This window comes from Ovis canadensis, chromosome 11, assembly GCF_042477335.2.
Source record: "Ovis canadensis isolate MfBH-ARS-UI-01 breed Bighorn chromosome 11, ARS-UI_OviCan_v2, whole genome shotgun sequence".
NCBI classification, from domain to species: Eukaryota; Metazoa; Chordata; class Mammalia; order Artiodactyla; family Bovidae; genus Ovis; species Ovis canadensis.
In genome coordinates this window covers 24,661,972-24,688,846 of record NC_091255.1, presented here as the reverse complement: position 1 = coordinate 24,688,846, position 26,875 = coordinate 24,661,972, and the positions used below count along the sequence as shown (strand labels likewise).

At 46.7% G+C, this 26,875-nt stretch overlaps 1 protein-coding gene across 1 annotated transcript in view; it reads right to left on the bottom strand.

Annotated features, from left to right (window-relative positions):
* The window catches only part of ASIC2 (acid sensing ion channel subunit 2), a 1,229,563-nt gene that overhangs the window by 958,790 nt on the left and 243,898 nt on the right, over positions 1–26,875 (bottom strand). The window lies entirely within an intron of this gene.

Here is a 26,875-nt window from a genome sequence, read left to right as displayed (position 1 = left end):
TAATGTACTTGGGTCCTGAGTCCTGAGTTGTGACCTGCCTCTTAACTTGCTGTGTGATTTTAGTAGGTTACTGCTCCTCTCTGAGGCTTAAAAGCCTCATCTTAAACATAAAGACTGGACCTAGGTCAGGAATGGCACATAGATTTTATCTCCTGTGCCAATTTCAAAGCAAACAATGTGGTCACCTACAAAGCTATGTTGAGAAGGATTCTGACATTTCATCCAGGATTCCTGGGCAAGAGCAGTATGATCAATTAAAAATATCAGCCAGGGGGAAAATCCAGAAAGGTAGCCAGACATAATGCTTCCCAGGTGGTTCAGTGGTAAAGAATCTGCCTGTCAATGCTGCGGCCAAGTTTTGATCACTGGGTGGGGAAGATCCTCTGGAGAAGAAAATAGCAACCCACTCCAGTATTCTTGCTTGGGACATCCCATGGACAGAGGAGCCTGGTGGGCTACAATCCATGTGGCTGCAAAAGAGTCAGATATGACTGACTAAGCAAGGACAAGCCAGACATAGGCTGAGTACTCACTATTTCAGGAAATAGCTGATGATTGTAAAGCCCAATTTAGATTTCTATAGTTTGATTTAAGGCTGCGTAGCTAGTTAGTAGCAGACCTAGGACAAAAATCTCTGAATTTTAGATTCTTAGTCCAGAATCCTCATGTATGAAACAGGTAAAATGGATCAGACTTTAGGGTGTTGTAAGGATTCAGTGATGCTACTTATATGCATTTTGCAGTAGAAGACACTCAACAAATCTTTTCCCAATCTTTCTGCAGTCCCATCCTGCCCTGAGCTCATAAAACCATGCCGACCGGTGGCCCTCTCCATCTGGTGTGGGTTTCAGAGCGCTTCCTCTTCCAAAGCTTCACCTTCGTCGATGTCAGGTATTGACTACATGGGTTTTGTCAGTCACATCCCCTTTGGGCAAAACGTATAACCCCATAGATCCCCAAAGGAGAATTTGATTTTAAAGCTGCTTGATTTTAGGGTTTTTATTGTTATGGACTTTCCGACTCTGTGCTACTTTTGTTTTTGCTGGGGAATGGAAAATACTTTGACACTTCTGGGATGATGGGGTTTGATGAACCCCCTAAGGGGGTGGAGGATTCAGCAACTTTGCGCAATTGCTTCCTGCCAGATGTGAAATTAAGCTTCTGGGTACAAACCCAGAGTGCATTTGAGATAATGGGTGGGGAAGCCTGTTGGGGCTCTGGAGGAGGAGAAGAAGGGGGAAAGACCAAGTGATGCTGTGTGTGTGTGTGTGTGTGTGCGTGCACATGTGTACGTGTGTGTGTTCACGTGTGCATATGCGCTGGACCTCATGATGTGCACTATTATGTACTTCCGAGGCCAGAACAGACCCCAGCAGAGTGAGATGCACCTTGGGGCTGTCCTCCTCTCTCACCAGGTGCCCCTACTGCTAGAGTCATACTGACACCCCCTCGTGGTTATGAGCCCACATTTGAAGAGTCATTCAGGCCTGAGTTTGAATCCACACTTCAACACTCACTAGCTGGGTGAGTGCTAGTCCCTTAACTTTAATCATCCTCAGTTTCCTCATCTGTAAAACGGAGTTAATCATAGTAGAGTGAATAATCAGCTGGCATTTGGCACGTGATTGGATAAGAAGTGCTATATTCAAGACAGCTTGGCTATAAACACAGGATCAGCTTAGCACTAAGTCACTGCACAACCGTGGACGAGACACTGGTCCTTGCTGGGCCTCAGTCTCCCTAGAAGTTCACAAGGATGGGGACTGGTAAACTCCCAGACCCTTCCAGTTCTGACTGTTGGCATGAATGGTAAACTCTGTCTCAACTCCTAGAACTCACGGAGCTCTGGGATAACATGTTCTGCTGCCCATCCTATAATTCTGGCTCATATTGGGAAAGATCAGACTCCCAGGTTTTATATCCAAGCTCTGGGCTTTCTAAGTGCATGGCTCTGAGCAAGCTGTTGAAATCCTCTGTTCTTCTACTTGCCCATCTAAGTTAAAATGAGGGTCAGTAGCAGCAGCAGCAGCAGCAGCAGTATAGGGGCAAGGACAGAATTTCCTCCAAGCCATGTGCTTACCCCTTGTCCGACCAGTGGTAAGTGCTGAAGCAGTACGTACCACTTATAGGAAAGACCCCTGTACATGTGAGACTGGCCTTCTTTTAAGAAAAGATGGAGCCTAAGCTGACCCCCAGGAGGCTGCCTAGTTTAGTTTGGGCTGGCAGGCAAAGAGTTCTTTAAAAGCCTTCATAATGCAGGCATGGTTGAAACCTGGATGCCTTTCCAGGCTGGTCTGGGTGGGGTGTCTTCTCTGATTATCTTCCAGAATGCTGTGAACCAGTGTCTAACCCACATGTTCTGAAATACTGGGATTCTTTTAAGATCATGTCATAAGAGGCAGAAGCTTGGTAAGGCAAAAACATGGACTTTAGACCTGGAAAAACCTGAAGTCACCTCCTGAATCCACCTCTTCCTAGGTACATGACTTTACAACAAAGATGCTTAACTTCTCTGAGCCTCAGTTTCTTTATCTGTGAAATGGAGACAATGTAGCTGCCCTAGCAGGGTCATTATTGGGATTAAATGAAATAAAAACGCAAACTACTTAGCCTATATGGGCTTCCCAGGTAGCTCAGTAGTAAGGAATCTGCCTGCCAATGCAGGAGACACAGGTTCTATCCTTGAGTTGGGAAGATCCTCTGGAGAAGGAAATGGCAACCCCCTCTAGTATTCCTGCCTGGGAAACCTCCTAGGCAGAGGAGCTGGGTGGGCTACAGTCTACAGGGTTGCAAAAGAGTCAGATACAACTTAGCGACTAAAACAACAACACTTAGCCTATAGTAGGTACTGAGTGAGGAACAGCATTTTTCCACTGTGCATGTGTGGCTGTGTTGATATAGTTTGTTAGTGTTAGTCGCTCAGTCGTGTCCGACTCTTTGCAACCCGACAAACTGTAGCCCAGCAAGCTCCTCTATCCATGGGATTCTTCAGACCAGAATACTGGAGTGGGTAGCCATTCCCTTCTCCAGGGGATCTTCCCAGCCCAGGGATCGAACCCAGGTCTCCTGCATTGCAAGCGGATTCTTTACCAACTGAGCTACAGGGAAGATCCCTATTGATATAATTATCTACCTCTAATTGCTTCTAGCTGTTGCTGCTGCTGCTAAGCTGCTTCTGACGCTGTGCAACCCCATAGATGGCAGCCCACCAGGCTCTACTGTCCCTGGGATTCTCCAGGCAAGAACACTGGAGTGGGTTGCCATTTCCTTCTCCAATGCATGAAAGTGAAAAGCGAAAGTGAAGTCGCTCAGTCGTGTCCGACTCTTCCCAACCCCATGGATTTGAACGCCTTTCTTCTTTCTGCCTGAGGGTAGAGGGTAGAGGGCAAAGGGAAGGGGGTGAGCCAGAGCTGTACTCAACCCATCTTTGGGCCAACTCTGTGTGTCTCTTAGTCCACAGGTCTCTTCCCCTAGGATGGCATCTTGCAAGCTTGTGCAGAAACGGAACTCATTTCTGCAAGATTCCTCCCATTTTCCGTCACTAGCATTATCTTCCCCACCCCTTTAACTGTTCAGCCCACTCTATCAGATGCTTTCTTGCGGGAATCTCCCCTCCCTGCGGGGGCCGAGTCGGTTCTGATTTTGCATACGCGGAGAGTCAATGGCTCCAGCACAGCCCGGGGATGAATATTCATAGTCCCTCCGCAGCTGTGCAGTGGACACAAAATGCTGACGGAGGAGGACGGGCAGGGTCTGCACGCTCGGCCCGCGAGGGCTCAGAGCTCCCAGAGGACCCATTAGCCCAGCGGTCTGGCTCCTGCTCTCTGTGCCTTGGTGGATTCTGTGAGTTCCTTTCTGGCTTCAGAAGTGGCTCCAACCTCAGGGCGACAGTATCTCTGGCTCTCCCGGCATCTCAGCAATCTGAATCCTCTCAGGACTAATGTGTGGCACTAGTTTATGATACAGGAAAGAGTTTAGCCCCTAGATTACAATCCACACTGTCGCTTGGGACCCTGGTCTACCAGACCTCAGCACAGGAGGCAATGCTCACAAGGCATTCCAAAAGCCTGGCGCCCCCTGGGGTTGTACCCAGTGGTGGCCTTGACCCTCCCTGTTCACTCTTTGCTGTTCTCAGCAAGCGCCCACAGCAAGGCAGACCCTGTGGTTAAAGGGTAACTGGGGAACATCCAATCCTGAAACAAACCAGATGCTAATAAGGGGTAGGTAGCTCTTTCATCCCACCGAACTGGGGTCTTGGGATGGATAGGTAGGGACTTCGGGATCCTGAAGTTTGACTGATGCTCCCCAGATGACGGTGATGGGCAGGCCTGCTGGAGAGCCAGTGTCACACCATGTTAAAGGGATATTATCACTTAGCAGGTTACCTGCACATATGGCCAGGAGAAGGGCATTGAAAAGGAGGAACTTTGGGGAGAAACCTGAGTTGCTATTCCTAATACTGCGTATCAAGATGAGACACACTCAGAGACCATTTCCTCCTTCCAACATCATTGAGATTCTGTGCAGCATCTACCAAATGCCTTTCGTTGCTCCAGGGAAAAAGTGATTTTGCCCAAGTCTCTCCCTCCCTCCCTCCCGCTCCTTTCCACATTAAACTTCATATAGTGGCATCTCACCCCACCGTACTTTGTGCTGCTCAAGGATAAAGGGTGTGTGTGCTAAGTCACTCAGTCATGTTCGACTCTTTTTAACCCCATGGACTGTGGCCTGCCAGGCTCCTCTGTCCATAGGATTCTCCAGGCAAGAATACTGTAGTGGGCTGCTATTTCCTGCTCCAAGGGATCTTCCCGACCCAGGGATTGAACCCACATCTCTTGTGTCTCCTGTATTGGCAGGTGGATTCTTTATCATTGTGCCACCTGGGAAGCCTCTTCAAGGACAAACAGCATTTCTTAATCAGCTTTGTGTTGCGGTGACACTGTACAGCATCTGCTCTGTGGTGGCATTGAACAAATGAGTTTATATTGAACAAAACGCGTCTTTATCCAGCTTTTAAAAGTAGGCTTATAGTGACTTTAACTGGGTGGAAGCCACTTACAACATACAAAAGTCATGGCTGTAAAGTGGGAAAGCCACATTTGCAATGCATGCATGCATACATGTTAAAGCATGCTGCATTTCAAACCCACCTCCTTGGAAAGTTACCAACTCTGTCCAACAACATTGTTTTTGCTCCAGTGTATCTGGAATCCTAGTTTTGTGGCTGTTGTCTGCTAGCTGAAGGGTTGGGCTGAGGTCTGACTGGGGTGGAGCCTAGGGAGGGGGGAGCCCACCCGTGGCTAGAATCTGGCCCTGGAAATGCAGTTGTGGGAGGGCTTCTGGGAGGAAAGGGTCTGTTGAGCGGATAATCATCTCAACTGGGAGAACAAGTCTGAGAGTGAGGATGGGCCGTGGATGTGTATTGACCCCGGGGATGCCAGGGTGAAACTGAGAGCGGATGATGAATATAGGTTATTGGGACAGATAGGGTAATTCCAACTACTTATTCTCAAACCAGAGGAGTCAGTGACAGCAAAATGCTCTGGGTTCACAAAACAGTGACCCATTTTCCTTGCAACTATACAAACTACTGGCAGGCAGAGGGATTTCAAATCAGATGACATTTCATTTCATTTCATTCCCAATGGGGTGCCCTGCCCACATTTTTTTATTTTTTTTAACTTTTATTTGAAAGATTTCTAAGATTACAGAGCAGTTACAAAAATAGTATAACCCTCCTCTATACCCTTCACCCAGCTTCCTCCAAAGTTAATGACATACAGAACCACAGTACAGGGATCAAAACCAGGAAATCAACATTGGTGAAATACTATTCCTCAAATGCTAGACATCACTTGAATTATACCAGTTTTCCTCTAGTATTTTTTTTTTTTTGGTCTCAGAATCCAACCTAAGATCCCACAATGCATTTAGTTGTTATATCTCTTTAGCTTCTTCCAATCTGTAGCTACTCCTTATTCTTTCATGATCTTGGCAATTGAGATGAGTACTGGTCTGCTCTTTTGGAAAACGTCTCTCAATTTTGTCCCCATTCTAAATGGAGAAAACACGAAACTGTTAACCCTTTTGCACTGTTGGTGGGACTGCAAATTGATACAGCCACAATGGAGAACAGTATAGAGGTTCCTTTAAAAACTAAAAATAGAAACACTACACGACCCAGCAGTCCCACTACTGAGCATATACCCTGAGAAAACCATAATTTAAAAAGACACATGGACCCCAGTGTTCACTGCAGCACTACTTACCGCAGCCAGGACCTGGAAGCAACCCAGATGCCCATGGGCAGATGAATGGATAAGGAAGCTGTGGTAACTACATACAATGGAATGTTCTTCGGCCATAAAAAGGAGTGAAACTGGGTCATTTGTAGAGACACTGATGGACCTAGAGTGTGTCATACAGAGTGAAGTAAGTCAGAAAGAGAAAAGCAAATGTTGTACATTAACGCATAGATACGGAACCTAGAAAAATGGTACAGATGAGCCTATTTGCAGGGCAGGAATAGAGACACAGATGCAGAGAATGGGCAAGTGGGCACTGCGGGGAGGGGAAGGGGGACAAACTGAGAGAGTGGAACTACCATGTGCAAAATAGACAGCTAGTGGGAAGCTGCTGCCCAGTGCAGGGAACTCAGCTCAGGGCTCTGCGCTGACCTAGAAGGGGGGGAAGGAGACTCAGGAGGAAAGGGGATACAGGTATACTTATAACTGAGAAGGAAATGGCAACCCACTCCAGTATTCTTGCCTGGAGGATCCCATGGACAGAGGAGCCTGGTGGGCTACAGTCCCTGGGGTCACAAAGAGTTGAATGTGACTTAGTGACTAAACAATAGCTGATTCATGTTATTGTACAGCTGAAACTAACACAGCATTGTATTCCAATAAATTATACAGTAATTATACTCCAATAAAAAGTACATAACCATTGACAGGTTATAGGCATATAACAACACTAGCTTCCATTTTTATAGTCACATCTTACTTTGATTGACACAACTTACTCCCATCCTCCAATGACTTTGTCTCCCTAATTCATATCCATTCCCCAAAGATGGAGAGTCTCAAGTTTGAAGAAGCAACAGGAGGCTGAGTCCAGGCTCTACAGAAACTCCCCCAAAGAAAAGATGTAGAGAAGTTTTCAGCTGAGGTAGCACCATCCAAGCATTTAACCTCTCTGCATCCTAACTCAGCCACATAATGGGGCGAGACCGCCGCCAGCTGTCAGCGCTGAGGTGGGAGTAATGAGGCTGAAATTAGGGGTGGACCCCCAGAGCGAGCCTCAGGAAGACGTGAGAATCAAGCAAGTGTGGCTGAAGCCAGAGGATGTCCAGGCTCTGACACAGACAAAGCAGAAGGCAAGGCACTGCGTCTGGGCAACGCGAGTGGGAGAATCAGAGCCGACAGAAAGGGGCCAGAAGTAAGGAGGACGACACTGGAGATGTGACTCTGTGCATCACCTTTGGAGAAAGTCTAAGTCTCTCCTCCACAAGAGGGCCTGGGAGACCCAGCATCAGATACACAAGATGACTGTCTCACTTAGACTTCAAATCCTGAAACTTGTGACCAGAGTTCAATCACAGTGATATTCTATAATACACACTTCATACACAGATACCTTCATGTTATGTATATAAGGTTGTATCTTCTTGCTTCCCTACCCTCAGTACTTAATGTACTTCATACAACTGTGCAAGTTATAAACTTCAAAATTTCACAGTTGTCTACAGGAATTGAGCCCTTCAAAGCTGGGCAGTGCACACCTGTGCAACTGTACAAGGCAGTCTTCACTGGTGACTGAATGAGTAAATGGTGCAGTCATTTATGGTGGGAGGGAGAGTATTCTACCTTAATTTCTGGGAGTCTGATCACTGATCAGGTGAATGCAGCAACCTCTTTTCCCCATGGTTGTTACGTATTTCAAAAAGTTAACCAAGGTGACACATGGTACTCAGCACATGGTCGACATTAGAAAATCCAGTTGCTCTCCTTTCCACAGCACCTTCGCCTCATGGTAATAAAATCCAAGTGCATTCTTCATGCATAGGAAGGGAAGAGAGCCAGTGTGTGTTCACCAACCTGTCAAGCCTGGGGAGGAAGGCAGCCATACCATCCCCTAGATGGAGTCTACCCTCACTGGATCAGCAAAGGAAGGTTGCCAGTGGTTTTGTTTTCTTGCTCTGAATATTATTCCAGAGGATTTCTGCTGAGACATTCATGCCCCATGGAGCATGTGATTATAAGAATATATATCTAGTATAAACACCCATCTAGGTACCCTTCCACGACTGAGTCTGTACGTGTTCATTATAATAAATGCCCTACTGTGTATCATTTGTTATTGCTGGGGTGGGAGTGACAATTTAAATATCAACGGTATTATTTTGACTGATGACAGGTTAAAAAAAAAAAAACACCCTAGTAGGTTATTCATCAGCCTAGTGAAAAGTACTTAACCTCGGAACAGCAATGCTTGGTCTATTTCCATACAATTTCCTTACCAAAGCGCAATAAAGACTCACTAATAGACAGTTTTATCCATACCCAGTGAGGTGTAAGGCAGCCCAAGAGACGTTGGAGAAGATTACGGGGGAGGAATCTAGGGGCTGAACCGCCCATGTGGCCATTTAACTGTCATGTGGGCTGTGCTGGGAGCTACAGCACACATCCTCACAGGAGGCAGTGAGCACCACACCTCCCCCTTGAGCCAGGCTGGGCTGCAGACGGCAGGAGGTGATGCAAAGTCAGCTGGAGAGACAAGGAGATGGGCTCACATCCTGGCTTCAGGCTCTTTGTCTTTCGATGCCTGCTTGATGCATCAGGCAAACCCAGAAAAAATCCAGGCGAGAGGGATAGCCCTTCTCAGGGGTGCCACTGGGACCCCGCCCTCTCTCGGGCTCCTCCCATCTGCTGCCCCTTTTCCTCTTCTCTCTTAATTCCAGAGCCCTTGATTTTGCACTTCAGTCTCTGCATCTTTTAGGGGGAGAGGGGCTCTCTTTTTCACGGTAAATGCTTCTCCCTAGCCTCACTCCCTCCTAACGTGTCAGCCTTCTGGGCTGGTAGCAGCAGTGGTAGCCACAGAAGACTCTGGAGAAAAGGGAGATTCCCTTCGACAGGCTCGTCACTGTGGCTATTTCTCTTGACCCTGACCTCCCTCCTGGGGAGGGAAGATGCCACACAGAGATAGGGTGTCTGGGCTCTCACCTGGTCCTTTCCCAAAGGCAGTGTGGGCCATCCCCGGTCAGTTGCATTCTCCTATATGGGCCTCAGCTTCCTCTTGCAATGTCCCACCTCTTGGTCCCTTCCTTGTTTATGCAGCACCCACTCCACACCTGGAATCAAGCTTAGCACTGGGGATCAAAAGATGACTAAGACACAGTCCCCTCAAACACGCATGTTAGTTGGGAAGACTTGAAAAAGTACTTAGCTAGCTATGCGACAAGCTCGATGAAATGAGGGGGGCTGAACAGGCTCATCCCTAGAATCCCCTGAAGTTCCAGGATTCTAAGGAGGCAGCATTTCGACAATGTAACAAATGTTGTGATACTGTTAAAAAGAGGTGTAGTGATATTGACCTGGTTTCCGGTGTACTTGGCAAAATTGTCTTCAAAGCTTTGTTCCCATCAGCGGCCCTGCATTTCCAATCAGTAACACGATGTTTGCCTCGAGGATATAAGTTTCATCAGTTGTTCAATGACAATGATATTGTGACTATGCCCACTCTAGTGATGGGTATGGGAGATTTGCTCAATTGGCTACTGTTCTGATTTCCCTTCTGTGTGTGTGTGTGTTTTTTTTTTTTAAAGACAGCAGCAGTTTTTTCATCGTAAATTTGTTATGATACTGATTCTGCTTTATGTTTTCATTTTTTGGCCAGAAGGCATGTGGGATCTTTGCTCCCCCATCAGGGATCGAACCTGCACCCCCTGCATGGGAAGACAAAGTCTTCACCACTGGACTGCCAGGGGAGTCCCTCTTCTGTGTGTCTTTTGATCCTGCAGAAACTATGAAAGTTAAACCCGACATTTCCTGGACTCACTTGTGCCTAGGGATCTAACATGACCAGGTTCCTTCGATCAGATGCACTTGGATGAGACCTAAGCTTGAATCTGAGTTCTCAGGAGAGAACCAGGGGAGATTCACTGCAGCAGGAGGTCTGATTCTGAGAACTGAGAATTGTTTCTGAGGGCTTATCCTGTTCCTTCAGCACTATTAATTATTGTGTAGGCCACCTAAGACCGGTAATAAATCCTTTTCCCTTCAGCTACCCAGAGTTGTTTCTATTGAGTGCAACTAAGCCTTAACCAACACAGCACCTGAAAGGAAAATACATCCAGCATAACAGCATGGCATCCAGTGGACACTAAACTCTGGTGCATCCTGAAATGTGCAGCTTCCACTGACCTAATACCAGCACTGAAGAATTGATGCTTTGGAACTGTGGCATTGGGAAAGACTCTTGAGAGTCCTTTGGACAGCAAGGAGAGCAAACCAGTCCATCCTAAAGGAAATCAACCCTGAATATTCACTGGAAGGACTGACGCTGAAGCTGAAGCTCCAATACTTTGACCACCTGATGTGAACAGCCAACTCATTGGAAAAGATCCTGATGCTGGGAAATATTGAAGGCAGGAGGGGAAGGGGACCACAGAGGATGAGATGATTGAATAGAATCACTGACTCAATGGATGTGAGTTAGAGCAAACTCTGAGAAATAGTGAAGGACAGGGAAGCCTGGCGTGCTGTAGTTCATGGTGTCACAAAGAGTCAGACAGGACTGAACAAATGAAAAGCAGCAACAAGAAGAGGCTCCTAATTCTGAAGCTGTCTCTGCTCTAAAGTAGGCATCAAAATTTCAAAGAGGAATGTCTATTTGAGCGATGTGGACAGGATGATGCACCAATGTCAATGACAAGCAGGTGTGGCTGGGTCCCTACAGGAACATCTATGCTGGGCTGGGGTGGGTGCCAGGATTGTCCAGTCCCAGTCTAGGGACTCAGCAGGGCTCCCACAGTCAACACAAGACAACCACCCTCGGGGCTCTCTATCTGTGGGTAACAGGCTCCCAACCACCCGGCAGAATTTCTGAGGAGCCCATTTTTGGGGAAAAGAAATGATTTCAGTTCTTCAAGGAGCAGAATATAAGAGTAGAAATTTAGTCAGAACTGTTAAGATGCTGCATTTTCCCCAAATTCATTAATTTCCAGGAGATGAATGGGAAATCCACATGAAGAAACAAACATCACAGCAAGCATCCCGCCACATTCTACATGAGATGCTTGTCCATGTATAGCAGGCTACTCTGCTCGCATCCCCATCCCCCAGGAGTTCAGGAATCATTTATATTTCAAATATAATAAATAGGAAGAGAGGAAACTATATCCTTGACAGGGTAGCATCCCTTCCCTTGGCCCGTCTCCCAAGACCTTTGACTTTGCAAGAATATTTTAGCTTCAACCTTTCTCCTCAGTGCCGTAAACACAGCATTATTCCTTTCCAGCAGCCATAAAAATTATCCCCCTTATTTCTCAAAATCATGGCAAATTAGCACCTTTGACCATCTTTTTCTTCGGCTCTGTCTCTCTCTCTCATGGTTGCAGACACATGAACAATTTATCATGGTCCATGGAGGGCTCTCCTTTCTTGCATGCTGATAGAAAATTCTAACCAGCAATCTCCATACTAATCCATCCCTATGCTTAGCTCAAGTCTGTAGAAATAAATCTAAAGTAGCATTTTCCAAAATGGGCTTTATAGCTCACTGGGTCTATGAAATGTCATTAAGTGTCCCCACATCAAGTATTTTGTAGTAAAACAAGTTTGGGAAGCATTATCTGCTTTAGATTTTGGAATAAATGTTTGTATATTGAAGCATCTGATACATTCTATGGGCAAGAAAACTATGCAAATTTCTAATTTGGTTTTCCCAGGATTTCTTAGTTTATTTAAACCTGGAAGAGATTTGTATTTGCTTCCCAGCTATTAAGATTCTACGCAACAGTGTTCTACAGGTACCAGTTTGGGTAAATGATAGCATTTGGGAAGACAGTTGAATTTTACAGCCGAGGGTTGAGCATGAGGTGAGAGTCCAATTTCCAAAACACCTGCTGCCGGTGGGTGAGACTTGGCCAGCAAGCTGGACCCTCAGCTCAGGAGTGGGGCTTGAGCTGGGGATGTTTCTCCTGTTCACTGCTGGTTCTAAGAAATGTAGGCTGTTTACAATAGCCAAGACATGGAAGCAACCTACATGTCCAACAACAGAGTAATGGATAAAGATGATATGATACATATTTCCCATGGAATATTACTCAGCCATTAAAAAGAATGAAACAATGCCATTTGCTGCAACATGGATGGACAAGGCGATTGTCATGCACAGTGAAGTGAGCAAGGCAGAGAAGGAGAGTATCGTATGGCATCTCTTATATGTAAGACAGAAACAGATTCACCGGCTTAGAGAACGAACTTATAGCTGATGGTGGGGCGGGGGTGGGGAGAGGAGAGTGAGGGGGGAAAGCAGTTAGGGAGCTTGGGATCAACATGGACGCTCTGCTGTATTTAAAATGGATAGCCAACAAGGACCGACTGTATGGCACGGGGAACTCTGCTCAATGTTGTGTGGCAGCCCGGATGGCAGGAGAGTTTGGAGGAGAATTGATACATATGGTGGAGATGCTTTGCCCTGAAACTGTCAGGGATTCTCTGGTGGCTCAGACTGTAAAGAATCTGCCTGCAATGCAGGAGACCCGGGTTTGATCCCTGGGTCAGGAAGATCCCGTGGCAACCCACTCCTGCATTTTTGCCTGGAGAGTCCCATGGACAGAGGAGGCTGGTGGGCTACAGTCCACGGAGTCGCAGAGTAGGACACGACTGATTGACATACACGTCCCTTTACTTTGAAACGATTATAACACTGTTTATTGGCTATAGTCCAATAAAACATAAAAGGTTAAAAAAAAGAAGGGCAGGGCTAAATCTGCAGCTAGAGTTTCAATAATTAGGGCTATGATGATAGGGAAGACTACAGAGCTGGCTATTCAGGTGTGCTCCCAGATCAGCATCACAAGAAATACAGAGTCCCAGGCCTTACCCTAGACCTACCCAATCAGGGTCTGCAGCTTAACAAGATTCCCAAGTGATCTGTATGCACATTACAATTTGAGAAGCACGGGTTAAGCTGTGGTTTTCCATCCTGCCTGCATTTTAGAATCATCTGGGCAGTTTCAAAGTATAGATCCCTGGGATCCATCCCCAGAGACTCTGATTCAGATGTTCTAAGGTGGGGCTCAGGCATCAGTGTTTTCTAAATCTCCCTACCATGCAGCCACAGTTGAAAACCACTCCTCTAACCTGCAGGAGTGCTGCGGGTAACAGGAGTAAGTTCAGGAACCCCAGGGGACACCAAACGGACCACCACGTTCAGCCTTCCCTGCACGCTCTTCTCTTGTTGGGATGGATGAGTGGTGTCTCTGGGACCTGTGGTTTGGTTCCCCGTGACTCCAGAACCACTGGAGGAGCACCCCACAGCCTTCAGGGAGGAGTCAGCACAGATGGTGTCCGGTGCAGAAGCCCCATTACCCCTCTGGGCTTAGCTGCTACAGTGAGTTCTTCCCAAAGCGTTGTAGGCGCTGTGTTGTCGCGTCTTCTCTGGGTCACGGCCTTTCATCACAACAATATCCTTGCAGGCAGAAATGCTCATGAACGTCAGTGACAGCCACCTTTCACCCACTTGCTGTCGCAGCAAAGGCGGTTGTCGCCGACATGTCATGACAGATGACATTCTGTCATCCCTACGGAATGTTTTTCCCCTACAAGCTGGCTGCAGCCATCCAGAGCTCTTCAGTTGGGTAGAGAATCTTGAGTTAGAGAGAACTTCAGAAAGGAATTACCCCAGAGGTGCACAGGCTCAGTCCCATCACTGAACACGGACGTTTCTTATGGGGAGGAAAACAGTTACATATATTAAGCACTAATTCTACATAGCAGGCAGTTTGCTTGAGCTGTCTACTTAAAGAGAGGCTTTTTCACCAGGAGGTAACTATTAGCATTCCCTTCTTTGAGAGAGGAAACCAAGATTCCTGGAAGGTAAATGTTTTCCTAACAATTAAGCAGTACACCTTGGGACTGGAACTCCAGCAGGGCTGACTCTAAAGGCCTTGCTTTTTCTAGTGTACCACTGCCCAGGGCCTTCAGAAAGCTCTGTCCCTAACAGGTACTCAGACCAGTCCTGGTTCAGACTCAAGGCAGCCTTGACTGATTCCACATTGCACAGATTCTGATACTGGACAAGTAGAAAATGCTCACTCGTCAGAGGCGAGAGTTACCCATTAACCCTGTGGCGTTCTCTCCTGCATCATTGCTTATCCTCTGCTCCTGGCTTCAGAGACACACACTGACACAGATAAGGAGTGCTCAGCGCATGTACTTCAGAGTGATGTGTGAGGACAGATAGCATGTAAAGCAGGATATTGGAGAGGGTGACATTCGAATGCGGGGTCTGAGCTTGTAAATACAGGAATTCACTCAACCATCCATCGCCTGCGACCGCGCATGGGAGAAAGGTGGTTGTTACAGACACGTCCTAGAGCCAGTTCCCACGCTACTGGGGCAGGGAAAAAAAAAAATCTGGTCTACCGTCAGACAAAGGGGGAAATGACCCAGGACAGGTCTCAGAGAGTGGACACAGGCTGATGCTCAGAAAAGAGGCTGATACTTGGCTGATATCCACTCCCTGGTCATGTACCTGGGATGCCTTCTCAACCATGAGACCTCTGGTATTCTGCAAGGTTCATCCAGTAAAGCTGGGGCTGCCCATCCATGCTAAGCAAATATTTTCCCCTTAACATTCTGGGCAACCCAGGAGAGGTATTGCCATGAGGAAAATCCATTTGTTCTGAGGTGGAATAGGTGTTCCTTCTCCATGTGGGTGAAACCTATCAGTATTTGAATAGGTTCAAGGTGGAGACACAAAAGCTGCCTCCCTCACTGCATGTTCTATAAATACCTGGGAGTATATTAGATCATGCTGTTGGCAAAACAGCATCCTGAGGCTGTTGGTTTCATTCACCCTCTCCTATGGGGCTGGTGGAACGGAATTATCTTACAGGACACGAAATTTCTATAGGACTTTACATCATTTAGATAAAAAACAGATTTATAATCACCTCTGTGGCCTTGGTTTCAAGACTTGCTAGTATCTTAATGGGGAGGCTGCTGGGAACAGGAAGGTCATTTGACACTGGCTGGGGCTGTGGGTTGAGTGACTGCCTGGTCAGCAGGCCCTGCCTTCTAAATGATAGAATCCATGAGATAAGCCTAAGCTGGGGGACCACTGGCCTGATGGATGTTCAGGGATGTCTGATCTCTAGCACAGTGTCTCTCCAATCAGGTGGAAGACACTCTCTTGATTTTAGGTTCCAGCTAAGATGAAATCAACTCCCACCAAAAGTTGGGTACATAGAGGGACTCCCTTGGTGGTCCACTGGGTAAGACTGTGCTCCCAATGCAGGGGGCTTTGATTGCTGGTCAGGGGACTAGAAACCACATCCTGCAACTAAGACCCAATGCAGTCAAGTCTATATATATATAGAGAGAGAGAGTGAGAGAGAGAGAGAGAGAGAGAGAGAGAGAGAGAGAGAGAGAGAGAGTTGGGTACACAGAGCTACGATCTGGTCCTTGGGGAAAGGGGCTGCCTTAGATGAGTCAAGGAATCAGGTTCTGACCCAACAAGTTGGAATCATGGCAGTGAGAATGGCAGTAAGTCAGGAAGCCCAGAATCAGAAGCCGCACAAAGGCTGATGAAATGTGGTCTACAGCCCAGCAGGCACGAGACTACTGGGGGTCAGGCAGTAAGAATAACTGCAGCCCATTCCTATGATGAAAGTGGGGCTTCTCAGGCTCTGATTTCTTTGTAGTATTGGTCCTGCCTCTGAGCCAAGTTGGGGAAAGCAGGGGTTGGCAACCTCACTGTGCAGCTGCCTTCAAGGAGCCCCTCACTCCTCCCGTCTGATCGTCTCAGCCTGCCTCTAGGTGGTCTCAACCACGACCTCTCTTTGGCCCACTCTGCTCCCCACTGTGGCCTGCCACTCATTCTCTCCCTTGGTCCCACTTGTCAGCCCTGTCTCCTGGGAGCATGCCAGGCTCGTCCCAGTGCTCTCAAAGCCTTCATTCATATTGTTTCTTTGTCTTGAATTATTTTATTTCTTCTGAATGCCTCCCCAGGTTGCATATCTCCAAGGCAACACGGAGATCCATCTCTTCCATAAACCCTCTGCCATCTGCTGCAGCTGACTGGCCAGTTCCTCATACCCCTAAGTGACCACGGTGTCTTCAAAGTGTGCCCTAAAAGTTAGAGCTTAATTCTACACTGTTTTTCATATCACGGTAGGGTCCTATTTGATGTCATCTCTCTCATTTGGCTCAACTTGACAAGCATGTAGTGGCTATCAAGAATCAACCAAGCACATTGTGCTGGAAACTTGAGTATAAGACAAGGGGTCCTTGCAAACAAGAAAATACTACCTACCTAGTGTAAGACACCGTGTTGACACCCTCTGCATGCATTGGTCTTGCCCCTCACATTGAATTTTAAACTTCCTTTGCAGTAGATTTTACTAGCATGCACGCAACACTGGGCTTTCATAGGCACTATTGAGAAAATGTCCATCATCCAGGTTATTCTTTACAGTGGTCCAGTGTGCAGAACTGTCTTCCATCACACTCTGTCCTAACACGTCTTAGAAAGTCTGTCCACGCTCCATAGAAAGTCTGCCCACACACCCTTCTCAGAGCTTCTGACTCCACGGCCACATTGAGTGGACAGTAGGCCACACGGTTTGTCCAATGTCCTGACCAAAGTGAGGTCAATCAGATCCTCCTTCTTTGGTATTTGTAATCCAGACTCAAAAATTTCAATGACTGTTGCACTTGTGATGTTATGGACTCAGAGGCAGAGTACCATGATGGATTGTCTATTTTCTACCCTGTATAAAGAGAAGGAAAGAGACAGAGACAGAGAGACATGAATTAAGCAAATACCTGGAGAAAAGCAGAGAGAGAGAAAGAGAGAAGGTGAGAAACAGCTAGAGAGAGAAAGAGAAAGAGGGAGACAGAGAGAGAGAAATGCAGAGATTGAGAAAGGCTGCCGCTGCTGCTAAGTCACTTTAGTCGTGTCCGACTCTGTGTGACCCCATAGACTCCATTCCTAATAGCATCTCAGTTCCTGATTCTAAGCCCCATGAGACTAGCAGTACTTCCAGCCTATGTTCCTTGAGATACACACCACTATATCCTCCCAACAGTTTCTGATTTAATGAAATTGGCTTCAGTGGATGACTACTACCAGCAACCACACACACTGGCTAAGATGCACTATGAGAAATATTATTATTTCATTTCACAGATTAAATAACTAAGTCTTAGACAGTCCTGTTGTCTTCAATCAATGGTTGGACCTGGACATTGAAAACAGACGTTTGGATGCTACTGTACTGTCTTATGTTCAAAACCTAACCCAGAGTTAAACACTAGTAGGATCTCAATGAGGGCTTCCCTGATAGCTCAGCTGGTAAAGAATCTGCCTGCAATGCAGGAGACCATGGTTCAATTCCTGGATTGGGAAGATATCCTGGAGAAGGGATAAGAGACCCTCTCCAGTATTTTTGGACTTCCCTGGTGGCTCAGCTGGTAAAGAATATACCTGCAATGCAGGAGACCTGGATTTGATCGCTGGGTTGAAAAGATCCCCTGGAGGAGGCCATGGCAACTCACTCTGGTATTCTTGCCTGGAGAATCCCCATGGACAGAGGAGCCTGGTGGGCTACAGTCCATGGGGTCGCAAAGAGTTGGATACGACTGAGCAACTAAGCACAGCACATAGCTCAGGATCTCAGCGAGTGCTTACTTATGGGTGGTAAAATTCTCTAGTGAAATGGTCTTGGTCATCCTAGCCCTTGCCCCGTATTCCTTCCACCCTTCTCCCCGCTGCTTACCTGATGCCCCCTGTCTGTCCCCTTAGCCATTTTCTCAGTTCAGAATCAGCTTTGAGTCACAGAAAGAGTGCACCAATGTGCTGCTGAATGGGGAGCCTGGAGACAGCGTCACCATTTGACAGTACCACTGGGGGTTGCCAATGGTTTGTCTCTGACAATTTCCCCCAATGCCCTCCTTACATAATTGGATAATTGGGATAGGCAGCTGAAAGCAGATGTATCCCCACACCTCGGAAAACATTAATCAAGAGAACAGTGGTGTTGTCTGCATTCTTGGCAGTGTATTACAATATCTATAACAAGAGGAGCTGTGGGTATGTAAGGCATTATCTTCTCTCGTTGTTTCTAACAAAATATCCCTGAACAGCAGGCCCACAAGGACAAGGTAAGGCCATTCTCCATTCCAAATAACATATACTTCTTTGAAAATAAAAGAAGCAATTTAAGCATTTGGGCTTCCTGGAGTGAGTTGGCAGGCGCACTTCTCATCGTGCAGATGCCTTCAGGTGAAGGTGTTTTAATAAGAGAGAAAGTGTGAAGAAGATCACGGGAACTCGCCAGAGGCAGAGAGGAACCATGGAGCACGGGGTGTGGAGCCCACAGGCTGGAGAGAGGTGAGGGAGGGGGGAGGCGTGGGTGGATGAGCTTGGGGAGAAATGTTTTGCTTCTGCTCAGACACATATCACAGCACCCAAAGCCCCCAGGAGAGTCCTATTACTGACAACCAAGAGCTGAAGAATTTAATTCTATTTGTTTCACTTCTTTACAGTTAGTAAGTGTGTGTGGAAGTGATTATTATATAATTTTCAGGGAATGCATTTCCTAAATTAGTGCACCTTTTGAGAGCCTACACTCTAATTAATTATTGGAAAAGACCCTAATGCTGGGAAAGATTGAAGGCAGGAGGAGAAGGGGATGATGGAGGATGAGATGGTTGGATGGCATCACCACTCAATGGACATGAGTTTGAGTAAACTCTGGGAGTTGGTGATGGACAGGGAGGCCTGGCATGCTGCGGTCCATGGGATCACAAAGAGTTGGACACGACTGAGCAACTGAACTGAATTGAACACTCTAATTAAAGGACATGGACCAACAGAGGCTGCGTTTCTTTGAAATGATGGATAGATTTCTTTCGTCCATTTCAGAATCAATCCAATGCAGTGGTTCTGGAGCTGGGCTGTTTGGAGTTGAACCTTAGTTCACCTACATGCTGATCATGTGATCCTGAGCAAATTATGCAGTCTCTCTGGATCTCAGTTTCTTCTTCAGTAATCTAAGGGTGAGAGTGGCATGAGCCTCATAGAATCGTTACGAATGCTGAATGAGTTAATGCCCACAAAGTGCTAAGAATAGTGCTTGGCACGTAGATGAGTCTAACAAATGTTAACTAGTATTATTCAAAGGAATTTTAGGGATGTCAGCTATATATCCTCTGCCCAGGATGCACAGAGGAATAAGGAGAAGAATCTGCCCTCAGAGCATCCCTATTCTGCTGCTGCTGCTAAGTCGCGTCAGTCGTGTCCGACTCTGTGCGACCCCATAGATGGCAGTCCATTAGGCTTCCCCGTCCCTGGGATTCTCCAGGCAAGAACGCTGAAGTGGGTTGCCATTGCCTTCTCCAATGCATGAAAGTGAAAAGTGAAAGTGAAGTCACTCAGTCGTGTCTGACTCTTCGCAACCCCATGGACTGCAGCCCACCAGGCTCCTCTGTCCATGGGATTTTCCAGGCAAGAGTACTGGAGTGGGTTGCCATTGCCTTCTCCGATCCCTATTCTAGATGGCTGATAGACACGCAAAAATAACAAGATACCACAAATATCATGCACTGGACTTAATGATACAGGTGCTACTATTACCTATCAGGCTTAGACAGGTTAAACACCTGGCCCAAGGTCACACAGCTAAAAATGAGTGGGATAGCCAGCGTGCAAACCCAGACCCACATGGTACCATCACCTGGCCTCTTAACTACTTATTCTTAGTGTGACTACCACTTCATCAGAAAATATTTACATTTTTCTTCCATTAAGATGATGCAACTGTCCCATCCCAGAGTTAGCTTTTCTTCCTCAAAGAATTCCATTCTCCTTTCATTCAGGAAACTGATCACAATTTTAACTGCATTTTTTATTGGTTGTCTTCCCTCCAGACTACACATTCCAAGTGGGCAGGGGACAGATTATCTGTTATATTTATCCTTACCTACTTAGCAACCAGCACAGAGCCTGGCATGCAGTAGGAACCCCATAAATGCCACTGGATAATCAACTGTGATAGACAGCTTCTCTGAAAGTAAACAGGAAGCTGTGCTATCTTCCTAAGTGCTATCATAAGGATGTGAAGAAAACACATGGTTTTTTCCTTCAGGGAATTAACAAAGGCTTCTCTGGGGAGCTGAATCTAGATCTAGACTGGATCTAGAAGGATGAGGGGGGGTGGGTCAGGTAGAGAGGAGGTGGAGGCTATTCTGAGCACATGCAAATGTATGTCCATGGGCAAAACCTCATATAGCTGAGAAAGCCCTGACGAGGGAAGAGAAAATGCCAACAGTGTGTTTGGCTCCATGCTCACTGGTCTAGTAGCACCCAGAATGAGTGCCTGTTGGCAAAATTATAATGCATTCCCCACATGAGGCTAAGTTTCCACACCACACACACATACACACAAAAGCTCTTTGAGGATCAATTTGAGGGAGAAAGACAACAGCAAGATGCCTTTCTTTACCATCCAAAGAGAGAGAGAGGATAACACTTTGATTGGGAAGCACAGTTTAATCTAAAAATGGGCATACCAGTTAGAATTCAGCTGGCTGAAAGAAGGAGGAAGCCCCACACCTATGGGTGTTGACACAGGGTGGACACTGCCTCCCTCCTGTCCAAGCTCAGGCGTAGGCAATACCGGGCCATCTAGTCCTCAGGGACCAAACACCATCCTGGTCCGCATAGTCAAGGATGTGCTCTGGTCATTGCTCCAGTGCCCCAAGAAAACAGGTGAAGAAGGTGGGGGAAAAAGTAGCTTCTGAAACTCTTCTGCTTACATTCCATTGGCCAGACCTAGGCATATGGCCACAGCTGTCCACAACAGGGTGCTGAGAAATGTGGTCTTAGGGTAGGCAAGAGATCATGTGCCCAGCTAAAACCCACAGGCCCTAGAGAGAACTGGAACAGATACTAGGGTGGACCACTGGCAGCAGTCTCTGCCCAAAGCAGATCCAGCTTTTGTATGACTTCACCTTGCCCTTGGCATGTGCAGGCAGTCACACCTGGACCGAGGGTTAATGCATGCTCACACACTTACACTTAGTAGAATCCCATGCCATGCCCATCATTTCAAATATTGGAAACTGTAGGGCCCTGAGTTCCAATAAAACTTTATACGGAATTTTGTTATGCTGAATACTTGAACACATATTTCTCTACTGAAATCAGAAGTAGGAAGGATCCAACACCACCTAGCATCTCCACCCCTAGACAGTGGTCCTTCCTTCATGGCGCTGGAATCACAGCATGAACATCTGCCACTTAAGGCAACTGTTAAAGAAACTACAGACTGTCATCAGTACTTTTAAAATTATATCTAATTGCTCTACCTTTTTGATAGTACGTCTAGATTGTCATCTTTCTAAGCCAGAGCAAAAGCGTGCCCCTTCCCCTAGGTTTTTGCCAGTTCTCACAGATTTCTGAGTTTCTTTATTGGGACTTATGGGGAGCCAAGACAGTTTGGCACCTTAAAGGTTTTAGAGGGATGAAATGAGATGGTGTGTAAAGAGCTTAGCACAGCTCCTGGCATGTAGTAAGTTTCCCCAGAAGTGTTAACTATAATAATTTCTCAAAATTTATTCTGTTTAGGTAATAATGCAACTTTTAACATATATTTTACTGAAATGTCTTAGTGATAAAATGATTGTGTCTATCCCATGTCAAGACCCACTTTGTGACTGATAACATACATTTTGTTTTTAAATTAAATTCTTCACCAAGGAACTTCTCTTGCTAATCTGTTTATAATGGCATCAAAAGGGGAAAATCTTTCCCTTTTAACCCAGCCCGACTGAGCGGCTTCACCTTCGCTTTTCACTTTCATGCACTGGAGAAGGAAATGGCACCCTACTCCAGTATTCTTGCTTGGAGAATGTCAGAGACAGAGCAGCCTAGTGGGCTGCCATCTATGGGGTCGCGCAGGGTCGGACACGACTGAAGCAACTTAGCAGCTGCAGCAGCAGCTGGGCATTACTACCATCAGCCCAAACAACCAAACTCTATCTATTTAACAAATCTGAAACAGTTATCTCCTTCCTTCTTAATAATTAGACAAGATTCCCAAATAAACCATATGTAGATTCCTTTTCATATTTTTCATAAAAATAGCATTTGGTCTTATTCTTCATGCTTAAGAAGTTCTTGGAGCCAACGATGATATAAATAAAATGATTAAATGTTAGGCAGATTTCAGACACCCCAAAAAATGGCAACTCTCATCACCATGTTGTAATTGCTGATAATGGTACTTTTCATACTTATTGAGCACCTGCAATGTGCCACTCTAGGCTTGGTGTTTAATACACATCGTGTCATTTAATCCTGCCAACAATCCCGCGTGAGAGATCATTAGCTAGATTTTATAAAAAAGGAAACTAAAGCTGAGAGACAGGGTTGGGTTTCCTAGAAAACTGAGCCGGAGGCTAAGCTTACTTGCTAGCACTGTGCGCACTGAGTGGGGAGCACAAGTCCAGGGAAGCACGGAAGAGGGAGAAGGGAGGTGAGGGAGGTGAGGAAGGTAGTGACGGAGGCAGGTCCCAGGTGGTGCACAGCAGAGCTGCTGAAACATGAGAAGGAAGCACAGTTGTTTGCGCCACCATAGGAGGTGGCTCGGGAGAAGCTGGGGATGGCCTCTGCACCCACGTGGGCAGGACAGCAGGCAGCTTGCTGGCGGACTTCTTTCAGTCTCCTGTCTCCGATCGCTCTCCAAGTTGGCCCCACAGGGTGTTAACTCCTCCGTCCTTCCCCATTATGTTATCCAGTCTCTCTGAGCAGCCAGCGGGAGGCCAGAGCCTTTGCAGGTCTGGTTGAGTTGGACCTAGATTCTGGATGTCTGTGGCCTCCTCCATGTCAGGTATGAGGAGACCCTGACAAAGCCAAGCTCCTGGTCCCAGAGGAGGATCGGTCAAAGTGTGGGATTTGGAGATCAGGAGATGGTGACGGTGAACAGCATCATTGAGCTAAATGATTAACAGGATTCATCTAATGGAGAAGCAAAAAAAATGATGGAGAGCAAGGATACCTGGGGCCAAATGGATGCAGGGTGGCACATAAGTGGCATCCAGGAACTTCCTTGGAGGCCCAGTGGCTGGGACTCTGCACTTTCATAGCAGAGGCTGTGAGTTCCATCACTGGTCAAGGAACTAAGATCCCACCAGCCACATGGCCCAGCCACAAAAACAAACAAACAAACAAAAAATGGCACCCAACATATCCTGGGAGCTGGCGTCACTTACCCAGGGTTACACAGCCATGGCAGTTGGCATTCAAACCGAGGCCAGTCTTACTCCAAAACACTAATTTTCCCATGACACCCAGATGTCTTGCTCTGCTGAGATTTCAAGAAGTTCAAAGAGGGAGCCATGGTTTTCAGAGCTGCCTGGTTCATGGCCATGAGCAGATAAATATTTATCAAGCAGTCATGGGAGATCTGTCAACAAGAATGCCCATAGGCTTATGTTGTCCTTTTCTGTATTCAGGGAACAGACACTTCCGGAAGGCCTGAGCCGCTGTGCTTAGAACACTTCATATGATCTGCTGTGGCTGTCTTAGCCCAGCCCAAACGGTTGGCACTAAGCTAACCACCGGCATCGGCAGGTAGCATGTGAGTGGCCAGTTCTCTGCCCTCACCCCTGCCTGCCAGATGCCAAGGGCAACAGTGATGAAATCAAGTGCGTCCGTTTCCTTGAGGCGGGGGGAAGGACAGCCATGCGCTTCACAGGAAACAGTGTGGGCGAATGACGGTTGAGGCTGCGCAAAGCTGAGACGCCTGTTCCAGATGCTGACTCTCAGATGCGCCCTGCATTAAGAAAGCCTGTCATACGTAAAATAGATGGCTAGTGGGAAGCTGCTGTTTAACACAGGGAGCCCAGCCTGGTGCTCTGTGATGACCTAGAGGGATGGAGTGGGGCGGGGGAGGTTCAAGAGGGAGGGGGGGATAAATAAATAAATAAATATATATATATAATTATGACTGATTCGTGCAGCAGAGACTGCCACAGCATTGTAAAGCAATTATCCTCCAATACATTTAAAAAAAAAAAAATGAAAGCAGCCAAAGGGGAGGGAAGGATCGAGAGTTTGGGATTAGCTGATGCAAACTCATATATAAGATGAATAAACAACAATGTCCTACTGTGCAGCACAGGGAACGTATTCAATATCCTGTGTGAAACCATAATGGAAAAGAACATGAAAAAGTAGGTATATCTACAATTGGGTCACTTTGCTGTACAGCAGAAATTAACACCACATTGTAAGTCATCTATACTTAAATCAATTTTTTTTAAAAAAGAAGAAAGCCCGCCGTTCACCAGCAGTTTCCTCATGTTCTCCTGTGTTCCACCTCCAACCCCCTTCTCAGAAGCAGGAGTGAGCCCCTCTCCTCTCCAGGGCTGTTTCCACTCTGCCTCCGACCTCCTCTGGCCTTCTCTTGGGAAGCAGAACTCCTTTCCCTGCAGTCCTGGCGGCTCTCACACCTTCAATGTCCTCCTTTTCACGTTGGGGTCTTTCTTCTATAGACATAGATTTATCCATAGCCGAGGTGAACAGTTCCCTATTTCTCCTCCAGCTTTAGCCCATTTTCCTGCTTCTCAAATGAACATCTATTAGATCTTAACTTCACACTCAATCCTTTTTTAATCGATATTTTTTTCTCATTGATGGTGGCTCAGTTAAAAATTCTGTCTGCAATGTGGGAGACCTAGGTTCAATCCCTGGGTTGGGAAGATTCCCTTTTCCAGGGGATCTCCAGGGGAGATTCCCTTCTCCAGGGGATCTCCAGGGGAGATTTCCTTCTCCAGGGCAATTCCAGGGGATTCCCTGGGACTCTCCAGGAGATTCCCTTCTCCAGGGGATCCCTGGATCAGGAAGATCCCCTGGAGAAGGGAATGCCTGCCTACTCCAGTATTCTTGCCTGGAGAATTCCATGGACAGAGGAGCTTGGGGGGCTACAGTCCATGGGGTCGAAAAGAACTGGACACAACTGATGACTAACACTTTCGCAAAGTTGATTTCCAATATTGTGTTAATTTCTGCTGTATGGCAAAGTGATATAGTTATACACACACACACACACATATATATATATATATACACTCTTTAAAATATTCTCTATTATGGTTTATCATAGGATATTGAATATAGTTCCCATGCTATATATAAGAAAGCCCTTGTTGGTTATCCATCCTACACACAGACACTTACATCTGCTAACCCCAACCTCCCACTCCATCCGTCCCCCAATCCCCTCCCCCTTGGCAAATACCAGTCTGTTCTCTGAGATTCTCTTTCTGTTTCATTGTTAAGTTTATTTGTCACGCTTAATTCTTAATTGTTTCAATGCTGGTTTTCCTCTATTGAAATCATTTCTCCAAAGGTTACTGTAGCAAATGTCTATTGTTTTTGCCACTCCTAAAGCACTGGCCCGCCCTACTTCTCCATTCTCCCCCCTGCCCCCTTCCCCCACCCCCACCCCCTCCCCCCTCCCCCCTCCCCCCTCCCCCCACCCCCGCCCCGACTACCCCAATTATCCTCCTAAAGAAGCATTTCCTTTCCTTTTCTCAACCTGTGAGATTTACCCGGGCTGAGCGTGTAACTCAAGGGTGAAGGATATGACCTCTGCCTACATCTATCAGTGGTTTGAGGATGGACACAGACTTTTTCTGGGGGCTGCTGAGAGGTAGATGCTTTGAGGTTATATTTAAACTTAACAGAGTGAAGGCCTCGTGCTGCTGGTAGCTACTCACCACCAAAGGGAATGGAGTCAACCCAGAGGAGATGGAGCTAAAGGACAGACGGATGGAAAGTCTGATCCTGGTGGCATGAGCTGAATCACGTCACTCTTGAAGGCATCTCTAATCCGCTGGCCCTTGCAGTTAACTGAGCCTTTTTGCTTAAGCCAATTGGTTAGGGTTTACATTCTCGGCATCAGAAAAATCCCCAACTCATACGGAATCTAGTGCAGTCATCAGTGAGAGTGGAAGTACCAAAATCAACTTTCAGCGCTGCTTTCCCCATTTTATGCTGGTACCATCCTCTTGGTGCCTTGGTAAGGCCCAAGCCTCAGCCCTCACAGGTGCTGCCTCTTCCCCAGGGCCCTCAGCACCAAACTGGCTTCTCCTCTGACTTTCACTCTTCTGCTAGTGACATCTTTTTCCTCTCAATCCTTGAGGCTTAAAATCTTGATATCATGGCAACCCCTTCCTGCCCTTTGCTCCCAAATCCATTTCCAAGTCCTATCTCCCTCAATCCTCTTTCTTTCACATCTTCTTGAACACCTCTATGACCTCCTTTCCCTTTCCCCGGGCTATCATTCCAGTTTCTGCCACTCCTCGGGGTGGGGATGGGCCAACCAAATAGTCTACTGACAGCCCCTTAAAGGACTGCCAGACTGCAGTAACACTTCTTCTTGCCTATTACCCAGTAAGTCCCCTACATACAAACAGGTTCCATTCAAAGAACACGTTCATAAGTTCAATTTGTCCATAGGTACAACAAAGTTAGCCTAGGTACCCAACTAACACATTAAGTATATAGTACTGTCCTGTCAGCCAGTTCAGTCACTCATTTGTACCCAACTTTGTGACCCCATGGACTGCAGCAT